General features: G+C 47.1%; 1 protein-coding gene across 1 annotated transcript in view; it reads left to right on the top strand.

The window, feature by feature from the left end:
- The first annotated feature begins 1,435 nt into the window (after positions 1-1,435).
- The window catches only part of LOC140207172 (uncharacterized), a 130,081-nt gene continuing 108,972 nt past the window's right edge, over positions 1,436-22,544 (top strand). Inside the window, exons 1-2 of the mRNA XM_072275523.1 lie at positions 1,436-1,476; positions 4,039-4,144. The gene's annotated coding sequence lies outside the window, so the exon portion shown is untranslated. The remainder of the gene's footprint in view (positions 1,477-4,038; positions 4,145-22,544) is intronic.

The following is a 22,544-nucleotide window of genomic DNA, read 5'->3' as shown; positions in this document are numbered from 1 at the left end:
TACAACCCTGAGATTCTTTTTTCTGCGGGACATAAATCTACAGAACAGTAACTGTAAACAGGATCAATGAACAAAAAACTGTGCAAATGCAGTTATAAATAAATAGCAATAAATAACAAGCATGAAGTAACAATATAACAGAATCCTTAAATGAGTGTAGCTATCCCCTTTTGTTCGAGAGCCTGATGGTTGAGGGGTAGTAACTGTTCCTGAACCTGGTGGTGTGAGTCCTGAGACTCCTGTACCTTCTACATGATGACAGCAGTGAGAAAAGAGCACGGCCTGGGGGGTGAGGATCTCTGACGATGGATGCTGCTTTTCTACAGCAACGTTTCCTGTCGATGTGCTCAATGGTTGGGAGGGGTTTACCCGGGATGTACTGGGCCCCATCCACTACCTTTTGTAGGATTTTCCGCTCAAAGTCATTGGTGTTCCCGTACCAGGGCGTAACGCAGCCAGTCAGCGCACTTTCCGCCACACAGCTACAGGAGTTTGCCAAGGTTTTCGATGACATGACGAACCTCCACACACTCCTGAGGAAGTAGAGACTCTGTCCTGCTTTCTTCGCAATAATAGGTCCTCTGAGATGGTGACACCCAGGAATTTAAAGTTACTGACCCTCTCCACCTCTGATCCCCCGGTGATTACTGTCTCCTGGACCTCAGGCTTCCCTCTGCTGAAGCCTACAGTCAGTCCCTTGGTCTTACTGACACTGAGTGAGAGGTGGTTGTTATTAAACCACTCAGACAAGTTTTCAGTCCCCCGCCCGCATGCTGATTTATCACCCCCTTTGATACGGCCCAGAGCGGTGGTGAGGTCAGCAGACTTGTATCTGGTGTTGGAGCTGCCCTTAGCCCCACGGTCACGGGTGTAAGGCCAGTGGAGCCGGGGGCTCAGTGCACATTGCTGCGGTGCTCTTGGTTTCACCGACATCGTGGAGCGAGTACACCCGGTGCGCGAGCCCCACCTTCTGCCCTCTCCCATTGGTCAGCTAGTCCACCCGGCGCGCGAGCCCCACCTTCCGCCCTCTCCCATTGGTCAGCTAGTCCACCCGGCGCGCGAGCCCCACCTTCCGCACTCTCTCATTGGTCAGCTAGTCCACCCGGCGCGCGAGCCCCACCTTCCGCCCTCTCCCATTGGTCAGCTAGTCCACCCGGCGCGCGAGCCCCACCTTCCGCACTCTCTCATTGGTCAGCTAGTCTACCCGGCGCCCAAGCTCTGCCTTGCGTCACTGGTCAGTTAACGCCATCGCTTCGCGAGCTTGCCCCTCCACCTTCGGTCGGTTCGTCCGACCGCAGAGCGAGCCCCACCTTTCTCCATCAGTGATTGGTCTATTAGTCCGCCCATCATGGGAGCTCCACCTTCCTCCCTCTGTTAATGGTTGATTAGTCGATCCATCGCGCTAGCCCCACCTACCTCCTTCCGTTATTGGTTGATTATTCCTGCCATGGCGCGAGCTCCGCCCTGAGATTGAGGGTGAGGAGTGACGGAGGGTCTGAGGGTGAGGAGGGTCTCGGCGAGGGAGGGTCTGAGGGTGAGGAGGGTCTCGGCGAGGGAGGGTCTGAGGGTGAGGAGGGTCTCGGCGAGGGAGGGTGAGGAGGGTCTCGGCGAGGGGGGGTCTGAGGGTGAGGAGGGTCTCGGCGAGGGAGGGTCTGAGGGTGAGGAGGGTCTCGGCGAGGGAGGGTCTGAGGGTGAGGAGGGTCTCGGTGAGGGAGGGTCTGAGGGGAGGAGGGTCTCGGCGAGGGAGGGTGAGGAGGGTGAGGAGGGTCTCGGCGAGGGAGGGTCTGAGAGTGAGGAGGGTCTCGGCGACGGAGGGTCTGAGGGTGAGGAGGGTCTCGGCGAGGGAGGGTCTGAGGGTGAGGAGGGTCTCGGCGAGGGAGGGTCTGAGGGGAGGAGGGTCTCGGCGAGGGAGGGTCTGAGGGTGAGGAGGGTCTCGGCGAGGGAGGGTCTGAGGGGAGGAGGGTCTCGGCGAGGGAGGGTCTGAGGGTCTCGGTGAGGGAGGGTCTGAGGGGAGGAGGGTCTTGGCGAGGGAGGGTCTGAGGGTGAGGAGGGTCTCAGCGAGGGAGGGTCTGAGGGCGAGGAGGTTTTGGTGAGGGAGTGAATGAGGGTAAGGAGGGTCTGAAGCTGAGGTGGGTCTCGGACCATGGGAGATCTTTAAGGTGTGATGGTTTGAGTAGCTCCTGAGGTGAGGGAACACTTTCGGGTGAGATTCTGAAGGTGAGGGTCTCGTTGAGAAGGGTCTCAGTGACGGAGGTTCTGTGGGTGAGGAGGGTCTGAGGGTGAGGAGGGTCTCGGTGAGGGAGGGAATGAGGATGAGGAGGGTCTGAAGCTGAGTTGGGTTTTGGACCATGGGAGGTCTTTAGGATCAATGATGGTCTGAATAGTTCCTGAGGTAGAGATGGGTCTGAGGTGGGGGACAGGCTGAGGGAACGTGTGATGGATGGATGGACTGAGTGAATGATTGAGGTAAAGGGACGATCTCAGCTGAAGGTTCTCCTGTGGTAGACAGGTGGGCTGAGCTGATGGAGCTCCTTAGGGTGAGGAATGGACCTGTGGGAGTCCCTGAGGTAGAGGGACTATCTGACTGGAGGGAGCTCCTGAGGGTGAGGGACGGTGTGTTGTGAAGGAGCTCCCGAGGGTGCGGGACGGTGTGTTGTGAAGGAGCTCCCGAGGGTGAGGGACGGTGTGTTGTGAGAGAGTTCCCGGGGGTGAGGGACGGTGTGTTGTGAAGGAGTTCTTGAATGTGATGGATGGTGTGTTCTGAGGGAGCTCCCGAGGGTGAGGGACGGTGTGTTGTGAGGGAGTTCCTGAATGTGAGGGACGGTGTGTTCTGAGGGAGCTCCCGAGGGTGAGGGACGGTGTGTTGTGAAGGAGTTCTTGAATGTGATGGATGGTGTGTTCTGAGGGAGCTCCCGAGGGTGAGGGACGGTGTGTTGTGAGGGAGTTCCTGAATGTGAGGGACGGTGTGTTCTGAGGGAGCTCCCGAGGGTGAGGGACGGTGTGTTGTGAGGGAGCTCCCGAGGGTGAGGGATGGTGTGTTGTGAAGGAGCTCCCTACGTGAGGGACGGTGTGTTGTGAGGGAGCTCCCTGGGTGAGGGACGGTGTGTTGTGAGGGAGCTCCCGAAGGTGAGGGACGGTGTGTTGTGAAGGAGGTCCCGAGGGTGCGGGACGGTGTGTTGTGAAGGAACTCCCGAGGGTGCGGGACGGTGTGTTGTGAGAGAGTTCCCGAGGGTGAGGGACGGTGTGTTGTGAGGGAGTTCCTGAATGTGAGGGACGGTGTGTTGTGAGGGAGTTCCCGAGGGTGAGGGACGGTGTGTTGTGAGGGAGCTCCCGAGGGTGAGGGACGGTGTGTTGTGAAGGAGCTCCCGAGGGTGCGGGACGGTGTGTTGTGAAGGAACTCCCGAGGGTGCGGGACGGTGTGTTGTGAGAGAGTTCCCGAGGGTGAGGGACGGTGTGTTGTGAGGGAGTTCCTGAATGTGAGGGACGGTGTGTTGTGAGGGAGTTCCCGAGGGTGAGGGACGGTGTGTTGTGAGGGAGCTCCCGAGGGTGAGGGACGGTGTGTTGTGAAGGAGCTCCCGAGGGTGAGGGACGGTGTGTTGTGAAGGAGCTCCCGAGGGTGAGGGACGGTGTGTTGTGACGGAGTTCCCGAGGGTGAGGGACGGTGTGTTGTGAAGGAGTTCCCGAGGGTGAGGGACGGTGTGTTGTGAGGGAGTTCCTGAATGTGAGGGACGGTGTGTTGTGAAGGAGCTCCCGAGGGTGAGGGACGGTGTGTTGTGAGGGAGTTCCCGAGGGTGAGGGACGGTGTGTTGTGAGGGAGTTCCTGAATGTGAGGGACGGTGTGTTGTGAGGGAGCTCCCTGGGTGAGGGACGGTGTGTTGTGAGGGAGCTCTCGAGTGTGAGGGATGGTGTGTTAGGGAGCTCTTGAGTGTGAGGGACGGTTTGCTGAGAGGATGTTTCTCAGGGTGAGGGACAAATCTGAGGGTGTGAGGTGGGCAGAGTCCCAATGGTCAGAGTCCACTGATGACGGGTCTGTTACAGGAAGGTGTCAGACTGAGAGCGATGGACTCTCCGTGTCAGAGGCAGAGGCAACGTCTGGTGAGGAGCCACCGGGGAACATTGAACGACAGATGGAAACCAGACTGAGGTGAGAGATGGAGCTGAGACAGGGAGGGTGAACATTTCCTCTGGTCTTACTCCCCACTGAGATATCACTGCCGTCCCATCCCTGCCCCTATTATCCTGAATTAATTTCTACAACACTGTCCACCATGACCCTCTGCTCTAGAATTACCTCCCGAGACCCCTCCACCACTGAGTGTATGTCCCTCATGATTGTCTACACCTCTATAAGATGACCACTCATTCTCCTCCACTCCAACGGGGACAAAACAAAAAGTACCAACCTGATCAACCTCTGTCCATAACTCAGTCCCACGAGTCCTGGCAACATCCTGGTAAATCTCCTCTGCACTCCGTCCAGCTTCATGATATTGTTCCTGTAGCAGTGTGACTAAACCTGAACATAGTATTCCAAATCTGGCCTCACCAACATCTTGTACAACGAATAATGTCAGAACATAGAAATAGGAGCAGGAGAAGACTCACAAACACGAGACAATCTGCAGATGCTGGAAATCCAAAGCAACACACACAAAATGCTTGAGGACTCAGCAGGTCAGGCAGCATCTGTGGAAAAGAGTAAACAGTTGTCGTTTCAGGCTGAGACCCTTCATCAGGACTGAAAAGAAAGAATTCTCCCTGCAGTCTGGGAGGGAGAAGCGAAAATCTAGATGTATCAGTGTTGCAGTGGAGTAAACGGAACTACAGAGGCATGAGAGAGAAGCTGGCCAAAATTAGACAATAGACAATAGGTGCAGAAGTAGACCATTCGGTCCTTCGAGCCTGCACCACCATTCTGAGATCATGGCTGATCGCCTACTATCAATACTCGGTTCCTGCCTTGTCCCCATAACCCTTGATTCCCCTATCCATAAGATACCTATCTAGCTCCTTCTTGAAAGCATCCAGAGAATTGGCCTCCACTGCCTTCTGAGGCAGCGCGTTCCACACCTCCACAACTCTCTGGGAGAAGTTCCTCCTCAACTCTGTCCTAAATGACCTACCCCTTATTCTTTAACCATGCCCCCTGGTACTGGACTCTCCCAGCATCTGGAACATATTTCCTGCCTCTATCTTGTCCAATCCCTTAATAATCTTGTATGTCTCAATCAGATCCCCCCTCAATCTCCTTAATTCCAGTGTGTACAAGTGCAGTCTCTCTAACCTCTCTGCGTAAGACAGTCCGGACATCCCAGGAATTAACCTAGTGAACCTACGCTGCACCTCCTCCACAGCCAAGATGTCCTTCCTTAACCCTGGAGACCAAAACTGCACACAATACTCCAGGTGTGGTCTCACCAGGGAGATTGATTGGAAGGGGACATTAGCAGGGATTATGATAGATTAGCAGTGGCTGGAGTTTCTGGGAGTAGTTTGGAAGATGCAGGACAGACAAATACCAAAGATGAAGAAGTTTTGTAAAGGGATGAAGAGGCAACTGTGACTGAAAAGGGGAAGTCAAAGATAGGATAAAATCAAAAGAGAGGACATACAACAAAGCAATAATGGGTGGGAAGCTGGAGGATTTTAAAATCCAAGTGAAGGCAATTAAAAAGGAAGAAGAAGAAAAGATGAAATATGAAGGTTAATTGGCCAATAATATAAAAGAGAATACCAAATCCTTTTACAGGTATATAAAGATTGAACTACAGGGAATAGTGGAAAATGACTCTGGAGAGTTTGTAACAGGGAATAAAGAAAGGCGGACAAACTTGATAAGTATTTCATGTTAGTCTTCACTGTGAAAGACACCATCAGTCTGCAGAAATTTCCAGTGTCAGGGGGCAGAAGTAAGTGTAGTTGCAATTACTAAGGGGAAGGTACTTGGGTAGGTGAAATATCTGAAAGTACAGTGGTATGCAAAAGTTTGGGCACCCCGGTCAAAATTTCTGTTACTGTGAATAGTTAAGTGAGTAGAAGATGAACTGATCTCCAAAAGGCATAAAGTTAAAGATGAAACATTCTTTTCAACATTTTAAGCAAGATTAGTGTATTATTTTTGTTTTGTACAATTTTAGAGTGGGGAAAAAAGGAAAGGAGCACCATGCAAAAGTTTGGGCACCCCAAGAGATTTGAGCTGTCAGATAACTTTTACCAATGGAACAAAGGTGATGAACTGAGAGCTTGGATACATAAACAACAGGAATTCTGCAGATGCTGGAAATTCAAGCAACACACATAAAAGTTGCTGGTGAACGCAGCATGCCAGGCAGCATCTCTAGGAAGAGGTGCAGTCGACGTTTCAGGACGAGACCCTTCGTCAGGACTAACTGAAGGAAGAGTGAGTAAGACTTACTCTTCCTTCAGTTAGTCCTGACGAAGGGTCTCGGCCTGAAACGTCGACTGCACCTCTTCCTAGAGATGCTGCCTGGCATGCTGCGTTCACCAGCAACTTTTATGTGTGTTGCTTGGATACATACATGGAATTATGATGTAGTGGCCATTACAGAGACTTGGCTGGCACCAGGGCAGGAATGAATTCTCAATATTCCTGGATTTCAGTGCTTTAAAAGGGATAGAGAGGTGGGGGGGGGGAGAGGAGGAGGGGTGGCATTACTGGTCAGGGATACTATTACAGCTACAGAAAGGGTGGGTAATGTAGCAGGATCCTCTTTTGAGTCAATATGGGTGGCAGTCAGGAACAGGAAGGGAGCAGTGACTCTATTGGGGGTATTCTATAGGCCCCCTGGTAGCAGTAGAGATACAGAGGAGCAGATTGGGAGGCAGATTTTGGAAAGGTGCAAAAATAACAGGGTTGTTATCATGGGTGACTTTAACTTCCCTAATATTGATTGGCACCTGATTAGTTCCAAGGGTTTAGATGGGGCAGAGTTTGTTAAGTGTGTCCAGGACGGATTCCTGTCACAGTATGTGGACAGACCGACTAGGGGGAATGCCATACTAGATCTAATACTAGGTAATGAACCGGATCAGGTCACAGATCTCTCAGTGGGTGAGCATCTGGGGGACAGTGACCACCGCACCCTGGCCTTCAGCATTATCATGGAAAAGGATAGAATCTGAGAGGACAGGAAAATTTTTAATTGGGGAAGGGCAAATTATGAGGCTAGAACTTGCTAGTGTGAATTGGAATGATGTTTTTGCAGGGAAATGTACTATGGACATGTGGTCGATGTTTAGAGATCTCTTGCAGGATGTTAGGGATAAATTTGTCCCGGTGAGGAAGGTAAAGAATGGTAGGGTGAAGGAACCATGGGTGACAAGTGAGGTGGAAAATCTAGTCAGGTGGAAGAAGGCAGCATACATGAGGTTTAGGAAGCAAGGATCACATGGATCTATTGAGGAATATAGGGAAGCAAGAAAGGAGCTTAAGAAGGGGCTGAGAAGAGCAAGAAGGGGGCATGAGAAGGCCTTGGCGAGTAAGGTAAAGGAAAACCCCAAGGCATTCTTCAATTAGTTGAAGAAAAAAAGGGATGACAGGAGTGAAGGTAGAACCAATTAGAGATAAAGATGGGAAGATGTGCCTGGAGGTTGTGGAAGTGAGCGAAGTCATCAATGAATACTTCTCTTCGATATTCACCAATGAGAGGGAACTTGATGATGGTGAGGACAATATGAGTGAGGTTGATGTTCTGGAGCATGTTGATATTAAGGGAGAGGAGGTGTTAGAGTTGTTAAAATACATTAGGACGGATACGTCCCCGGGGCCTAACGGAATATTCCCCAGGCTGCTGCATGAGGTGAGGAAAGAGATTGCTGAGCCTCTGGCCAGGATCTTTATGTCCTTGTTGTTCACGGGATTGGTACCGGAGGATTGGAGGGAGGTGAATGTTGTCCCCTTGTTCAAAAAAGGTAGTAGGGATAGTCCGGGTAATTATAGACCAGTGAGCCTTACGTCTGTGGTGGGAAAGCTGTTGGAAAAGATTCTTAGAGATAGGATCTCTGGGCATTTAGAGAATCATGGTCTGATCAGGGACTGTCAGCGTGGCTTTGTGAAGGGCAGATCGTGTTTAACAAGCCTGATAGAGTTCTTTGAGGAGGTGACCAGGCATATAGATGAGGGTAATGCAGTGAATGTGATCTATATGGATTTTAGTAAGGCAGTTGACAAGGTTCCACACAGTAAGCTTATTCAGAAAGTCAGAAGGAATGGGATCCAGGGACGTTTGGCCAGGTGGATTCAGAATTGGCTTGCCTGCAGAAGGCCGAGGGTCATGGTGGAGGGGGTACATTCAGATTGGAGGATTGTGACTAGTGGTGTCCCACAAGGATCTGTTCTGGGACCTCTACTTTTCATGATTTTTATTAATGACCTGGATGTGGGGGTAGAAGGGTGGGTTGGCAAGTTTGCAGATGACACAAAGGTTGGTGGTGTTGTAGATAGTGTAGAGGATTGTCAAAGATTGCAGAGAGACATTGATAGGATGCAGAAGTGGGCTGTGAAGTGGCAGATGGAGTTCAACCCGGAGAAGTGTGAGGTGGTACACTTTAGAAGGACAAACTCCAAGGCAAAGTAAATGGCAGGATACTTGGTAGTGTGGAGGAGCAGAGGGATCTGGGGGTACATGTCCACAGATCCCTGAAAGTTGCCTCACAGGTGGATAGGGTAGTTAAGAAAGCCTATGGGGTGTTAGCTTTCATAAGTCGAGGAATAGAGTTTAAGAGTAGCGATGTAATGATGCAGCTCCATAAAACTCTGGTTAGGCCACACTTGGAGTACTGTGTCCAGTTCTGGTTGCCTCAATATAGGAAGGATGTGGAAGCATTGGAAAGGGTACAGAGGAAATTTACCAGGATGCTGCCTGGTTTAGAGAGTATGCATTATGATCAGAGATTAAGGGAGCTAGGGCTTTACTCTTTGGAGAGAAGGAGGATGAGAGGAGACATGATAGAGGTATACAAGATAATAAGAGGAATAGATAGAGTGGATAGCCAGCGCCTGTTCCCCAGGGCACCACTGCTCAATACAAGAGGACATGGCTTTAAGGTAAGGGGTGGGAGGTTCAAGGGGGATATTAGAGGAAGGTTTTTTACTCAGAGAGTGGTTGGTGTGTGGAATGCACTGCCTGAGTCAGTGGTGGAGGCAGATACACTTGTGAAGTTTAAGAGACTACTAGACAGGTATATGCAGGAATTTAAGGTGGGGGCTTATATGGGAGGCAGGGTTTGAGGGTCGGCACAACATTGTGGGCCGAAGGGCCTGTACTGTACCGTGCTGTACTATTCTATGAACTATTCTAATGTCTCAGACCTTAATTAACTTGTTAGGGCTATGGTTTGTTCACAGTCATTGTTAGGAAAGGCCAGGTGATGCAAATTTCAAAGCTTTATAAATACCCTGACTCCTCAGAACTTGTCCCAACAATCAGCAGCCATGGGCTCCTCTAAGCAGCTTCCTAGCACTGTGAAAATTAAAATAAATGATGCCCACAAAGCAGGAGAAGGGCATAAGAAGATAGCAAAGCGTTTTCAGTTTGCCATTTTCTCAGTTCGTAATGTAATTAAGAAATGGCAGTTTACAGGAACGGTGGAGGTCAAGTTGAGGTCTGGAAGACCAAGAAAACTTTCCAAGAGAACTGCTTGTAGGATTGCTAGAAAGACAAATCAAAACCCCTGTTTGACTGCTAAAGACCTTCAGGAAGATTTAGCAGACTCTGGCGTGGTGGTGCTCTGTTCTACTGTGCAGCAATACCTGCACAAATATTACCTTCATGGAAGAGTCAACAGAAGAAAACCTTAGCAGAAAATTCGCGTCAGAAGTTTGCAAAGGAACATCTAAACAAACCTGATGCATTTTGGAAACAAGTCCTGTGGACTGATGAAGTTAAAATAGAACTTTTTGGCTGCAATGAGCAAAGGTATGTTTGGAGAAAAAAGGGTGCAGAATTTCATGAAAAAAACACCTCTGCAACTGTTAAGTACGGGAGTGGATCGATCATGCTTTGGGCTTGTGTTACAGCCAGTGGCACCGGGAATATTTCACTGGTAGAGGGAAGAATGAATTCAATTAGATAGCAGCAAATTCTGGAAGCAAACATCACACTGTCTGTAAAAAAAGCTGAAGATGAAAAGATGGCTTCTACAACAGGATAATGATCCTAAACACACCCCAAATTCCACAATGGACTACCTCAAGAGGCGCAAGCTGAAGGTTTTGCAATGGCCCTCACATTCCCCCGATCTAAACATCATCGAAAATCTGTGGATGGACCTCAAAAGAGCATTGCATGCAAGACAGCCCAAGAATTTCACAGAACTGGAAGCCTTTTGCAAGGAAGAATGGGCGAAAATCCCACAAACAAGAATTGAAAGACTCTTAGCTGGCTACAAAAAGCGTTTACAATCTGTGATACTTGCCAAAGGGTGTGTTACTGAGTACTGACCATGCAAAGGTACCCAAACTTTTGTTTCAGGTCCTTTTCCTTTTTTGTTATTTTGAAACTGTAAAAGATGGAAATAAAAAAGTAATCTTACTTAAAATATTAAAGGAATGTGTCATCTCTAACTTTATGTCTTTTGGAAATCGGTCATCTTTTACTCGCTTAGCTATTCACAGTAACAGAAATTTTGACCAGGGGTGCCTGAACTTTTGCATGCCACTGTAGATAACTCGCCTGGACCAGATGGACTATACTGCAGGGTTCTGAAAGAGGCAACTGAATTGATTCTGGAGGCATGAGTGGTGATCTTCAACAATCACTAGATTCAGGAATAGTAAGATGTCCATTATTGAGGATGATTTTTTTAGGGTACTTGGAGGCACATGATGAAATAGGCCATAGTCAGCGTGGTTTCCTTCAGGGGAAATCTTGCCTGACAAATCTGATGGGATTCTTTGAAGAAATAACAGGCAGGGTAGACACAAAGGAGAGTTAGCGGATGTTGTTTACTTCAATATTCAGAAGGCCTTTGACCAGGTGCCACACATGAGGCTGCTTCACAGGATAAGAGCCCATGGTTTTGCAGGATAGGCACTGACATGGATAGAAGAACAACTGACTGGCAGGAAGCAAAGAGTGTGAATGAAGGGGCCCTTTTCTGAATGGCTGCCAATGACTAGCTGTGCTTCACAGTGGTCGGTGTTGGGACCGATTTTTTTTTTCACATTATACTGTTTGTCAATGAGTTGGATGACAGAATTGATAGCTTTGTAGATGATACAAAGATAGGAAGAGGGAGAAGTAGAGTTAAGGAAGCAGGCTGTGTGCCCAAGGACATGTGCAAATGAGATTTAGCAAAGAAGTGGCAGATAGGATACAGTGTGGGGAAGACTAGAATATAAAACCAAGGAAGAAATGCTGAGGCTTTATAAGGCATTTGTCAGAATGCATTTGGAATATTGAGTAGTTTTGGGTCCCTCAACTAAAAAAAATTCACTGGCATTGGAGAGGGTCCAAAGGAGGTTCATGAGAATGATCCTGGGTCTGAAACAGTTATCGTATCAGGAGCATTTGATGTTTCTGGGTAGGAGTGAGGGCCACCGTCACAGAATAGAGGGACGTCAATTTAGAATAGAGATGAAGAGGAATTTCTTTAGCCAGAGGGTGATCATTGTCACAGACGGCTGTGGAGGCCGAATCATTCTGTATATTTAAAGAGGAGCTTTTACAGATGCAAATTCACCCACAGAGAGAAATGAGAGGTGTTCCTGGAACAGGGTGGTGAAGTGGTACAGAAAGACAGAGAGGCGGGTCTGGGGAGAGGGTCAGAGAGATGCCATGTATTTTGTGGGGCTGAATATCCAGCTTCTCTGAAAAACATTCCAAGTTATTCTCTCTCACTTCTGTGGTTATTACAGTTCCAACAGGAACTTCCCTCTGGTTAATTCTGCCCTGTTCTGTTCTCCTGTTTGCCACCGGATGAAACAGACTGAGAACAGAAGGGTTTTCACATCATAGACACAGGTCACATTTGGTGAAAGGTCACATTTGGTGAAACATCACAGGTTGAAACACAAAACATTAGTACATTCTGAAGTGTTGGGGGAATGGGGAGAGTGAGAAAATGAAAGACAGTAGAGGTGAGAGATGAAGGGAGAGAGAGAGTCACAGTCAGACAACACTGAAACAGCCTCCCCAGCATTGAGCACATCTACAAGGAGTGTTGACACAAGGAAGCAGCATCCATCATCAGTGACCCCCACCATCCAGACCGTGCTCTCTTCTCACTGCTTCCATTGGGCAGGAGGTACAGGAGCCTTGGGTCTCACACCACCAGGTTCAGGAATTATTATTACACTTCAACCATCAGGCTGCTGGTCCAGTGAGGATAACTTCACTCACCTCAATCCTAATCTGATCCCACAACCTATGGACTCACTTTCAAGGACTCTACATCTCATGTTCTCGGTATTATTTATTTATCTATCCATCTGTCTTTCTACAGTGCCTTGAAAAAGTATTCAGCCCCCAACACCTTGTTCACCTTAATGAGTGTTGCAACTAGGGATATTGGTCAATTTAACTGAGAATTTTTATTTGTAAATCACGTGCTCTTTTTTCACAGTGGAGCTGAAAAACGGAAATTGTAAAGCATGGAAAAACTAAAAATAGAAAACCTGATGTGGCATTAGTTCAAAAATATTCATCCCCTTTGCTCAGTACTTAATTGAATCACCTCTCACAGCTATTACAGCCAATAGTCATCTTAGATGAGTTTTTATTAGCTTTGCACAATGTGATGGAGCAGAATTTGCCCATTCCCCCCTGCAAATTTACTCATGCTGTGCTGTGTTTAGTTGGGGAGCGGCGGTGCACGGCTTTATTGATGGCTTGCCAGAGATGTTTGATGCAGTGAACTCTAACTGGGCCACTCAAGGAAGGAAAGGAAATTGTCTTTTAAACATACGAGAGCACATAGGCCATCAACTTTTTGCTATTGATGTTTCTGTAGCAGGCAATTTCTTTTTGAACTGTGTAGCCACTTCCAAGGAGCTATGAACTTGAATCCAAAGATCTCTCTGCTCAGCAACACTACTAAGGATCTTGTCCTTAGCAGTGTACTGTCTCCTTGCATTTTCCCTGTCAAGGTGCAACACCTCACATTTATCTGGGTTAAGCTCCATCTACCACTTCTCAGCACATATCTGCAACTGATCTATGTTGTGCTTATTCTTTGCCAGTCTTCCACACTATCCACAACTTCACCAATCTTGGTATCATCCACAAACCTGGCTGGTTCTGCCAAGCCCCAGTGGGTCATTCCCCAGCAGTATCCAAAGAGGTGTACTTGTTACTGAGGGCAATAGCGACAGGGGAAACCTTCCTAATCCCCTTACCTCCCCTTCAGTTTTTTTAAAATTTGAAACCACTTCATGGGAAGATGAATGCTGCTAAATTCAGAGAGATCCTGGATAAAAACCTGCTGGCCTCTGCCAGAAAGCTTAAACTGGGCAGGAAGTTCATCTTTCAGTTGGACAACAACCTAAAGTACACTGCCAGAGTGCAGAGCTGGTGGGAAGTGGAGGTCCTGCTGTGCCTTCTTATTCAGGGAGGTGATATTGAGGGACCAGGTGAGGTTATCCGTGATGTGAACTCCCACGAACTTGGTGCACTTGACTCTCCCTACAGAGCAGCCATGTATGCACAGAGGGGGATGGTTCATCTTCACTTTCCCAAAGTCCACAATCATTTCCTTGGTCTTCTCCACATTCAGACTGGGGTTGTTGTTCTCACACCAATCCACCACCGTCTCCACTTCCTCTCTGTACTCTGACTCGTCATCGTTGTTGATGAGATCACAACCCCTGTTGTGTTGTTCGCAGACTGTATGACACGGTTTGAGCTGAATCCTGTGACACAGTCACGTGTCAGCAGTAGGCTGAGCATACAGCCCTGGGGAGCACCAGTGCTCAGTGTAATGGGACTGGAGACTTCACTGTCCACACAGACTGACTGTGGCCTTTCCATTGGAGTCCAGGATCCAGTTACAGAGGGAGGTGTTAACACCCAGAAGGGGCAGTTTCTGGAGTATGATGGTGTTAAATGCCAAACTGGTCTATAAATGTGAGACCCCATTTTCCAGGTGGGACAGGACAGAGTGGAGGCAGAGGCTAATGCATCATCATTGGATCAATTCAAGCTGAACCAAAAACTGAAACAGAAAGGGTGCAATGTAGGCAGGAGAGAGGCTTTATTGCGCTCCATGACCAGCTGGTCAAAGCATTTCATAATGGTTGATGTTAATGCCACCAGATGATAGTAATTTAGACAGGTTACTGTCTCCTCCTTTGGCCCTGGAAAGGTGGTTGCCGTCTTGAAAACTGAGGGGATAATGGATTCTTCCAGAGAGACGTTGAATATATCCATCTGCACATCAGTTAGCTGGGCAGCAGAGTCTTTCAGAACCCGACCTGGTAGATTATCAGCTTTGCATGGGTTAACCCTGGCCAGGGTCTTCCTCACCTCAGCTTCAGCCAGATGGAAGGTCTGTACCCCTGGGTGTCTCTCTCGCTTGCATTTTGTTCTGTGCATCAAACTGGGCGTGAAAGATATTCAACCTGTCAGGGAGTGAGGTGTCCTGGTCCCCCCAATCTAAAGACAACATCATGATCCTTCAGCCATGTTTGGCCCTCTTCAGTAACCCGTGGCTTCTGACTTGCCCCCACACAGATGTTTTGCGATGGTAACTGTCTCAGTGCATTTCTCTATGTAGCAGGTCATAGAATCCACATATTCCTCGATGTTAAGGTGGTTGATGTAGGTAGCAGCCTTTCTGAACATTCTCCAGTTTGTGTTTTCAAAGCAGTCCTGCATCCTGAGATTGCTCCCTCAGAACTGGTCTGGCCAGTTTGATCAGTGGTTTGTATGCTGGAATTAGCATAACAGACAAGTGATCTGAGAGCCCAGTGTGGGGCAGGGGAACAGCTTTATATCATCATTGTGGCTATCCCTCGAGGTCGAGGATGATGGTCTTCATTCTGTTGATCTATTTATGGGCTCTCAAGTGGCTTATGAGTCCAATCTTGACATCTTTATATGCTCCTGGTATGTTAGTATAAACCAGGTCGGGTGTATTTTCACCTCTGGTACCAAAACCAACATGGTGGTGGAATTTAGGCAGATGACCAGTCAAAATTGTAGTGGTGTCAGGTGAAGTTTGTCTTTAAACTAAATATTAGGTTCAAAGTTTCAACATTGGAAGAGTGAGGATAAAGTAAAAGGGAAGGGGAGTTCAGGAGAGGTTACAAAAGTCTCCAGAATAAATAAAAAGACAAAAGGCTTAGAAAGGGATATAAATTTAACTGATGGTAACATGGGGGTAAAACCGAATACAGTACTGAAAGTGTTATCTTTGAATGCTCACACTGAATGAATAACGTCGACAATCTTGTAACGCAGACATTGGGAGGTATGACATCGCGGGCATCACTGGGCCATGGTTGAAAGATGATTGATTGAGAGCTTATCTTGCAAGGATACATGTTGTATTGAGCGGACAGGAGGGTAAGCAGGGGGGTGGGGTGGGAATTGAATTCTGAGAGATGGTTGGCATAGGATTAGGAAGATGTAGAATCCTTGTAGGTAAAGTTAAGAAACTGCAAGGGTACAGAGACCCTGATGGGAGTTATATTCAGGCCTTGGAATAGTAACTAGGATGTGGGCAAGAGATGAAAAGGGCAATGTAATGATAGCCATGGAGGTTTCAATATGCAGGTAGTTTGGGAAAATCAGGTTGGTGCTGGATCCCAAAAGAAAGAATTTATAGAATGCCTGCTAAATGGCTTTTTAAAGCAGCTTTTTGAGCTTACCAAGAAAAAAGACATCTGGATTTGGTGTTGTGTAATGAGGCAGAGATCATGATATGATGGAATTCACCCTGCAGTTTGAGAGGGAGAAGCTAAAATCAGATGTATCAGTATTACAGTGGAGTGAAGGGAACTACAGAGGCATGACAGAGGAGCTGGCCAAAGTTGATTGGAAGGGGACATTAGAAGGGATGTTGGCAGAGCAGCAATGGCTGGAGTTTCTGGGAGTAATTCAGAAGGTGCAGGATAGATAAATACCACAGATGAAGAAATATTGTAAAGGGAGGATGAGGCAACTATAATGGGAAGTCAAAGACAGGATAAAAGCAAAAGAGAGGGCATACAATAAAGCAATAATTAGTGAGAAGCTGGAAAATTTTAAAAACCAAGTGAAGGCAATAAAAATACAAGAAGGAGAAAGGATGAAATGTGAAGGTTAATTAGCCAATAATATAAAAGCTTTTTCAGATATATGAAAAGTAAAATAGAAACAAGAATGGAAAATTGATGCTGGAAAGCTTGTAAAAAGGAATAGAGAAAGCGGACAAACTTAGTAAGTACTTTCTGTAGGTCTTCACTGTGAAAGTGACCATCGGTCTGCCAGAAATTTGTGTTGGGGGCAGATGTCAGTGTAGTTGATAAGGAGAAGGTGCTTGGGTAGCTGAAAGGTCTGAAAGAAGACAGGATACCTGGACCAGATGGACTAACCCCCCCAGGGTTCTGAAAGGTAGCTGAAATGTTTGTGGAGGAATTAGTTGTGATCTTTTAACAATCACAAGATTCTGGGATGGTTTCGGAGGAATGGAAAATTGTAAATGTCACTCCAATCTTTAAGAAGGGAGGGAGGCAAAAGACAAGAAATTATAGCCGACGAAATACACACAGATTGCGAACAAAGGACTATTCATTTCACTCACGCAGGTATCACGTGTTGAAAACCACAGATGCAAATTCACCCACCGACAGAACTGAGAGGAATTCCTGGAATAGGGTAGTGAGCTGGTACAGGGAGAGTGAGACAGAAAGGGGGGGGGGTGTGAGAGAGGGTCAGAGAGATGCCATGTAGTTTGTGGGGCTGAATATTCTGTTTGTTTGCAAAACTTTCCAAATTATTCACTCTTGCTTCTGTGGCCATCACAGTTCCAATAGGAGCATCCCTCTGGTTAATTCTGCCCTGTTCTGTTCTCCTGTTTGCCACCAGATGAAAACAGACTGATGACAGAGGGGTTTTCACACCATAGACACAGGTAACATTTTGTGAAAGGTCACATGTCAAAAGCAATGCATTGATGTGTTCGAGGAGACGGGGGTTGGGAGAGTGAGAAAGTGAAAGACAGCAGAGGTGAGAGAGGAAGGGAGAGAGAGTCACAGAGTTACACATCACAGAAACAGGCCCTTTGGTCCATTGGGTATGTGCTGACCATCAAACACCATTGACACTGATCCTATGCTAAAATCCCATGTTATTGTCTCCACATTCCCCTGGAGGCAGTTTTCTGTGGCCATTTAATCTACTGGTCAGTGAAACCAAGACACCCTGCTCTAGAGTTCCGTCCTGAGGCCCCTCCATCTCATTATACAAGAAGACAACACACTCAGAGCCTTAAGCCTGGGTCACCACTCACTGGTTGATCTGTCCCAGTCCCACACCAGTGCACAAGAACGGACAAGCCTATTAAAAGTGGTGGAAACAGCCCAGTCCCCAGGAAAAGCTCTCCCCACCATTGAGCACATCTACAAGGAGTGTTGACACAAGAAACCAGCATCCATCATCAGTGACCCCCACCATCCAGACCATGCTCTCTTCTCACTGTTTCCATTGGGCAGGAGGTACAGGAGCCTTGGGTCTCACACCACCAGGTCAAGAATAGTTATTACCCTTCAATCATCAGCCTGCAGATCCAGTAAGGATAACTTCACTCACCTCAATACTAACCTGATTCCACAACATTTGGGCTCACTGTCAAGGACTCTACATCTCATGTTCTTAGTATTATTTATTTATTTATGTATCTATCTGTCTTTCTACAGTGCCTTGAAAAAGTATTCAGCCCCCCCGACACCTTGTTCACATAAATGAGTGTTGCAGCCAGGGATTTTGAAAAATTTAACTGCAGGGGTGGCACTAAGGTGGTGCTAGCTGGGGCTATAGCCCCAGCAGAAATTGCAATAGCACCAGCCTAGCACCACCAAGAAATTAACTGAAATTTCACATACAAATTTCAGCTGCTTCGCTTTCTCTGTATAGCTATACAGCTTGTTTCTCCAGTTGATCTGGTGAAACTGTGCCCCCAATTACCATAGCACCCACGTAGCAATAAAGTTATAAACTCTGTCAGATCCACTTTACTCTTCTGCTTATTTGTTCGTTGTCAGTGTCTCGCCGTTGCTGTCCTCAGATCAGTTAAGATGATCTAAGATCACTTAAGGTGGTGATGTCACTCACTCTCACTCACGCGAGAGATTGATAGTATACATCCAGGCGCAGATCCGTGGTCTTACGAGACTATCAGATGTCCCCCACACACACATGCACATTGTGCGTTTACAAGCTAGCCTCGGCCTGGCACGTGCATTATTTTGGCGGCGTGAAAAACAGATCGATTTTTAGTGAGAAAACGACCTTGTCCAGAAGAATCAGTGGTGTCTCAGCCTGAACTTGTCTTAATTGAAAGTGACATGCAGAAAGAAGTAAGTGGGGATGAGGACGACAGCAGTTCATCGAAGGAGTGTGAGGGCGAAGTAGAGGAACAAGAAATGGAGCGGGATTCGGAAGAGAACGTGGATGAAGCTGCTCTTAGTGCTAGTGGGAATACTGTTAGCGATGTTGGCCAGCAGCCTGAGGAAGGACCCCATCGGCCAGCATTGAAAAAGTACCCTTTGCTGCTCACAACAGTTTGGCAAGCAGCAAAGGAGTTTTATTTGTGGCTGGTTTGACTGACTGGAGTATTCAATCACGAAAGATACTGCGTTCTGCTTCGCATGCAAGCGTTTCCTGTGTAGTGGACATGGGTTCCATTCTGAGTCTACCTTCACTGTCACCGGTTACCGCAACTGGCGGAAAGCTACAACAGCTTTCAAAATGCACCATGTAAGTGTAGCTCAGAAGTTTGCTATGGAGACATGGGCCGAATTCAGATTGAGAAAACAAGACGGTTCAAGATTGGGAAATATGCTTGACAAAGAACATGCAAAGATTGTCCAAGAAAAGCATGAGTGTGTGTATATGAGAGCTGTGGTTGAGTCTCTAGCAAGGACAGCCAGTGAATGACACAGTGGAATTTCTAGCTTCAATGAGACCCTACCGCGATGCAGCTATAGATTTTCCAAACTAATCTGTATATCGCTGACTCTACCTGTGACATCTGCTTCGTGCAAACAGAGTTTATCTTGCCTCAGCCGCCTTAAAAACTACCTAAGGAATAGCAGCGGCGATGCTCGGAACAGCAACTTGACCCTGTTGGCCATAAACAGCCGGAAGATTGATGCTTTCACCACCAATCACAACAACACATGGATTGTGCTTCTCTGAAAACATCAGTGGTGAGTGCAGTTGATTTTTTTTAAAATTTGGGTCAAGACTAATGCTGATTATAATTATTATTTTGTGCTGGATACCCCATAGTCCTCCTGTTTCCTGCAAATCCTAAACTATTACATTTACTGCTATTAAGCCTACTGGTTTTGCTTAGACTTCCAAGCAGTGATTCTGTTGATTTTTGTTTTAAATTCAGTAGCCGAATTAATTGAGGTATTGTATGGTCAGAGTACGAATTGTCCAAATCCTGGTAAAGCCTTGCATCTGCTGTTTGCCTTATTTGACTTTACAACGGTGTATCTTTTGGCATTACTGTCTATGTAATGCGAATAGCAGTGGATATTGTGGGTTAGTGTTGTGTTTTTCAGTTGAAAAGCACGCATTTGACGTTGATTGCGGGATTGGTGCGTGATTCACGTTGTGCACTGTGAGTAGGATGCTCTGTTGGTTTGTTTGTTTATGCTCTGTGTAGCCTGGGTTGTCTCCGATGTTGTTGACACTGTAACAGTTCACTTCTATATTAGATCTATCAATTGCTGTTGCTTGTGAATCAACAGAGGCATTTATAGTAGGCACATAATGTTTGAAACTGACTTTTGAACGCCACGCGTCTGGCCTTGCGAATACATATTACCATAGGGTACATCCCTTAGTACCATCACTGAATAATTCTGCCCCACTGTAGCACCAGCAAGAAAAAATCTCTGGCGCCGCCACTGTTAACTGAGAATTTTCATTTGTGAATCACATGCTCCTTGTTTTTGCAGTGGAGCCCGGAAAAAAAACAGGGAAAATTGTAAAGCATGAAAACTAAGAATTTAAAAACTGAAACATCAGCTGTTCCAAAGTAGTCATTCCCCCCTCCCCCCCCTTTGTTCTGTAGAGAAGAGGCCAGGCTAACTCGGGGGATTTGGAGAGAGGTTGAGGCAGTTTTGGGACGTGTGGAGTGGAGGAAATTCAGATCAGCAGGCCCAGCATAAACACATCCCAAAGAAGAAGTGTTCTCACTGGAGGCTGAGCCTGACAAGGGAAGTCAAAAATCACATAAAAGCAAAAGAGAGGGCATGGATCGCAAAAATTAGTGTGAAGCTAAAGGATTGGGAAGCCGATGAAAACCAGCAGAAGGCAACTTGAAAACCAATAAGGAGAGAAAAGTGAAATATGAAGGTAAGCTATCCAATAAAAGTGAATACAGAAGTTTTTTTCAGATATATAAAGAGTAAAAGAGATGGGAGAGTGGATATTGGACCAGTGGAAAACTGTTGGAGAGGTTGTAATGGGGGACAACGAAATAGTGGATGAATTTACAAATATTTTGTGTCAGTCTTCACTGTGGAAGACAGTATTTCAGAAATTCAAGAGTGTCAGTGTGCTGAGTGAGTGTCGGTGCCCCAAATGCCATTCATAAATTTGCTGATTCTACAACTATTGTTGGCAGCAGTTTGGATGGTGATGAGGGGGTGTACAGGAGTGGGATCGATCAGCTGGTTGTGTGGTGTCAAAACAACAACCTTGCACTTAATGTCAGTAAGACCAGGGAATTGACTGTGGACTTCAGCAAGGGGAAGTCAAGGGAACACACACCAGTCTTCAATGAGGGGTCAGCAGTGGAAAGGGTGAGCAGTTTCAAGTACCTGGGGGTCAACATCTCTGAAGATCTATCCTGGGACCAACATTAATGGAATTACAAAGAAGGCACGACAGTGGTTATATTTAAGGGTTTGAGGAAACTTAGTTTGTTACCAAAGACGCTCACAAATTTCTACAGATGTACCACAGGGAGCATTCAAACTAGTTGCATCACTGTCCGGTATGGAGGGGATACTGTACAGGATCAGAAAAAGCTACAGAAAGTTGCAAACACAGACAGTAATTTATTGGCCAGTTAGTCTGACCTTAGTGGTTGGTAAGATGTTGAAGTCCATTATTAACAATTAAGTTTTGGAGAACTTGAAGGTACATGAAAAAATAGGCCGTAGTCTGCATGATTTCCTTAGGGGAAATCTTGCATGAGAAAGCTCTGAAATTCTTTGAGAAAATAACAGGCAGGAGAGAGAAAAGAGAGTCAGTGGGCCTTGTTAACCTGGATTTTCAGAAGACCTTTGACAAGGTGATGCACATGAGTCTGCTAAACAAGAGCCCAGGGAAGATACCAGCGTGGCTGACTGGCAGGAGGCAATGAGTGGGAATAAACGGGGCCTTTACTGGTTGGCTGCTGGTGAGTTGTGGTATTCTACAGGGTTTGGTGTTGGGACCGCTTCTTTTCACATGAATCGTCAGTGATCTTAATGACAGAATTGAGAGCTTTGTGCAATGTTTGAGGATGATACAAAGTTGACAGGAGGGGCAGGTAGTGCTGAGGAAGCAGGGTGTTTGCAGAAAGACAAATTAGGAGAATGGGCAAAGAAGTGGCAGATGGAATACAGTGTAGGGAAGTGTATGGACATAGACTTTGTTAGAAAGAATAAAGCCGTAGACTATTTTCTAAGTGGGGAGAAAACCCAGAAATCAGAGTCAGAGAAGAGTCTCAGAACACCACAACACAGAAACAGGACCTTCTGTCCATCTAGTCCATGCTGAACCATTAACCTGCCTCGTCCAATCGACCTCCACCCAGACCAGAGCCCTCTGTACCCCTCCCACCCTTGTACAATCCACATTTCTCTTGAACGTTGAAATCGAACGCGCATCCACCTCTTCTGCCGGCAGCTTGTTCCACGCTCTCGCCTCTCTCTCAGTGAAGAAGATCCCTCTTGTGTTCCCCTGAAACAGTTCGAGCTCTGTTTACATTGACCCTCTCCATAATATTGTATTGTGAGGGGTATGGATAGGGTAAATAAACCTCTGTCACATCTCCCTCATTCTTCTACACTCTGGGGAATAAAGTCATCACCTGTTCAACCTTCCCTGTATCTCAGGTCCTCACTGGACGATCTAAACACCGGACCAGATGGTTTGAAAAGACAGGGTATTGGGACCGGAGATTGGATGATTTAACACCGGGTCAGATGGTTTGAAAAGATGGGGTATTGGGACTGGAGATTGGATGATTTAACACCGGGCCAGATGGTTTGAAAAGATGGGGTATTGGGACTGGAGGTGAAGTTTGGGCTGGTTCTGTTCGCTGCTCCACAACAGTTGCTCTGCTCTCCACTGCATTGAGACTGAGGCTGTGGGCCG

Source organism: Mobula birostris, chromosome 13 (assembly GCF_030028105.1).
Source record: "Mobula birostris isolate sMobBir1 chromosome 13, sMobBir1.hap1, whole genome shotgun sequence".
Classification (NCBI taxonomy): domain Eukaryota; kingdom Metazoa; phylum Chordata; class Chondrichthyes; order Myliobatiformes; family Myliobatidae; genus Mobula; species Mobula birostris.
This window is presented reverse-complemented; position numbering and strand designations above follow the sequence as displayed.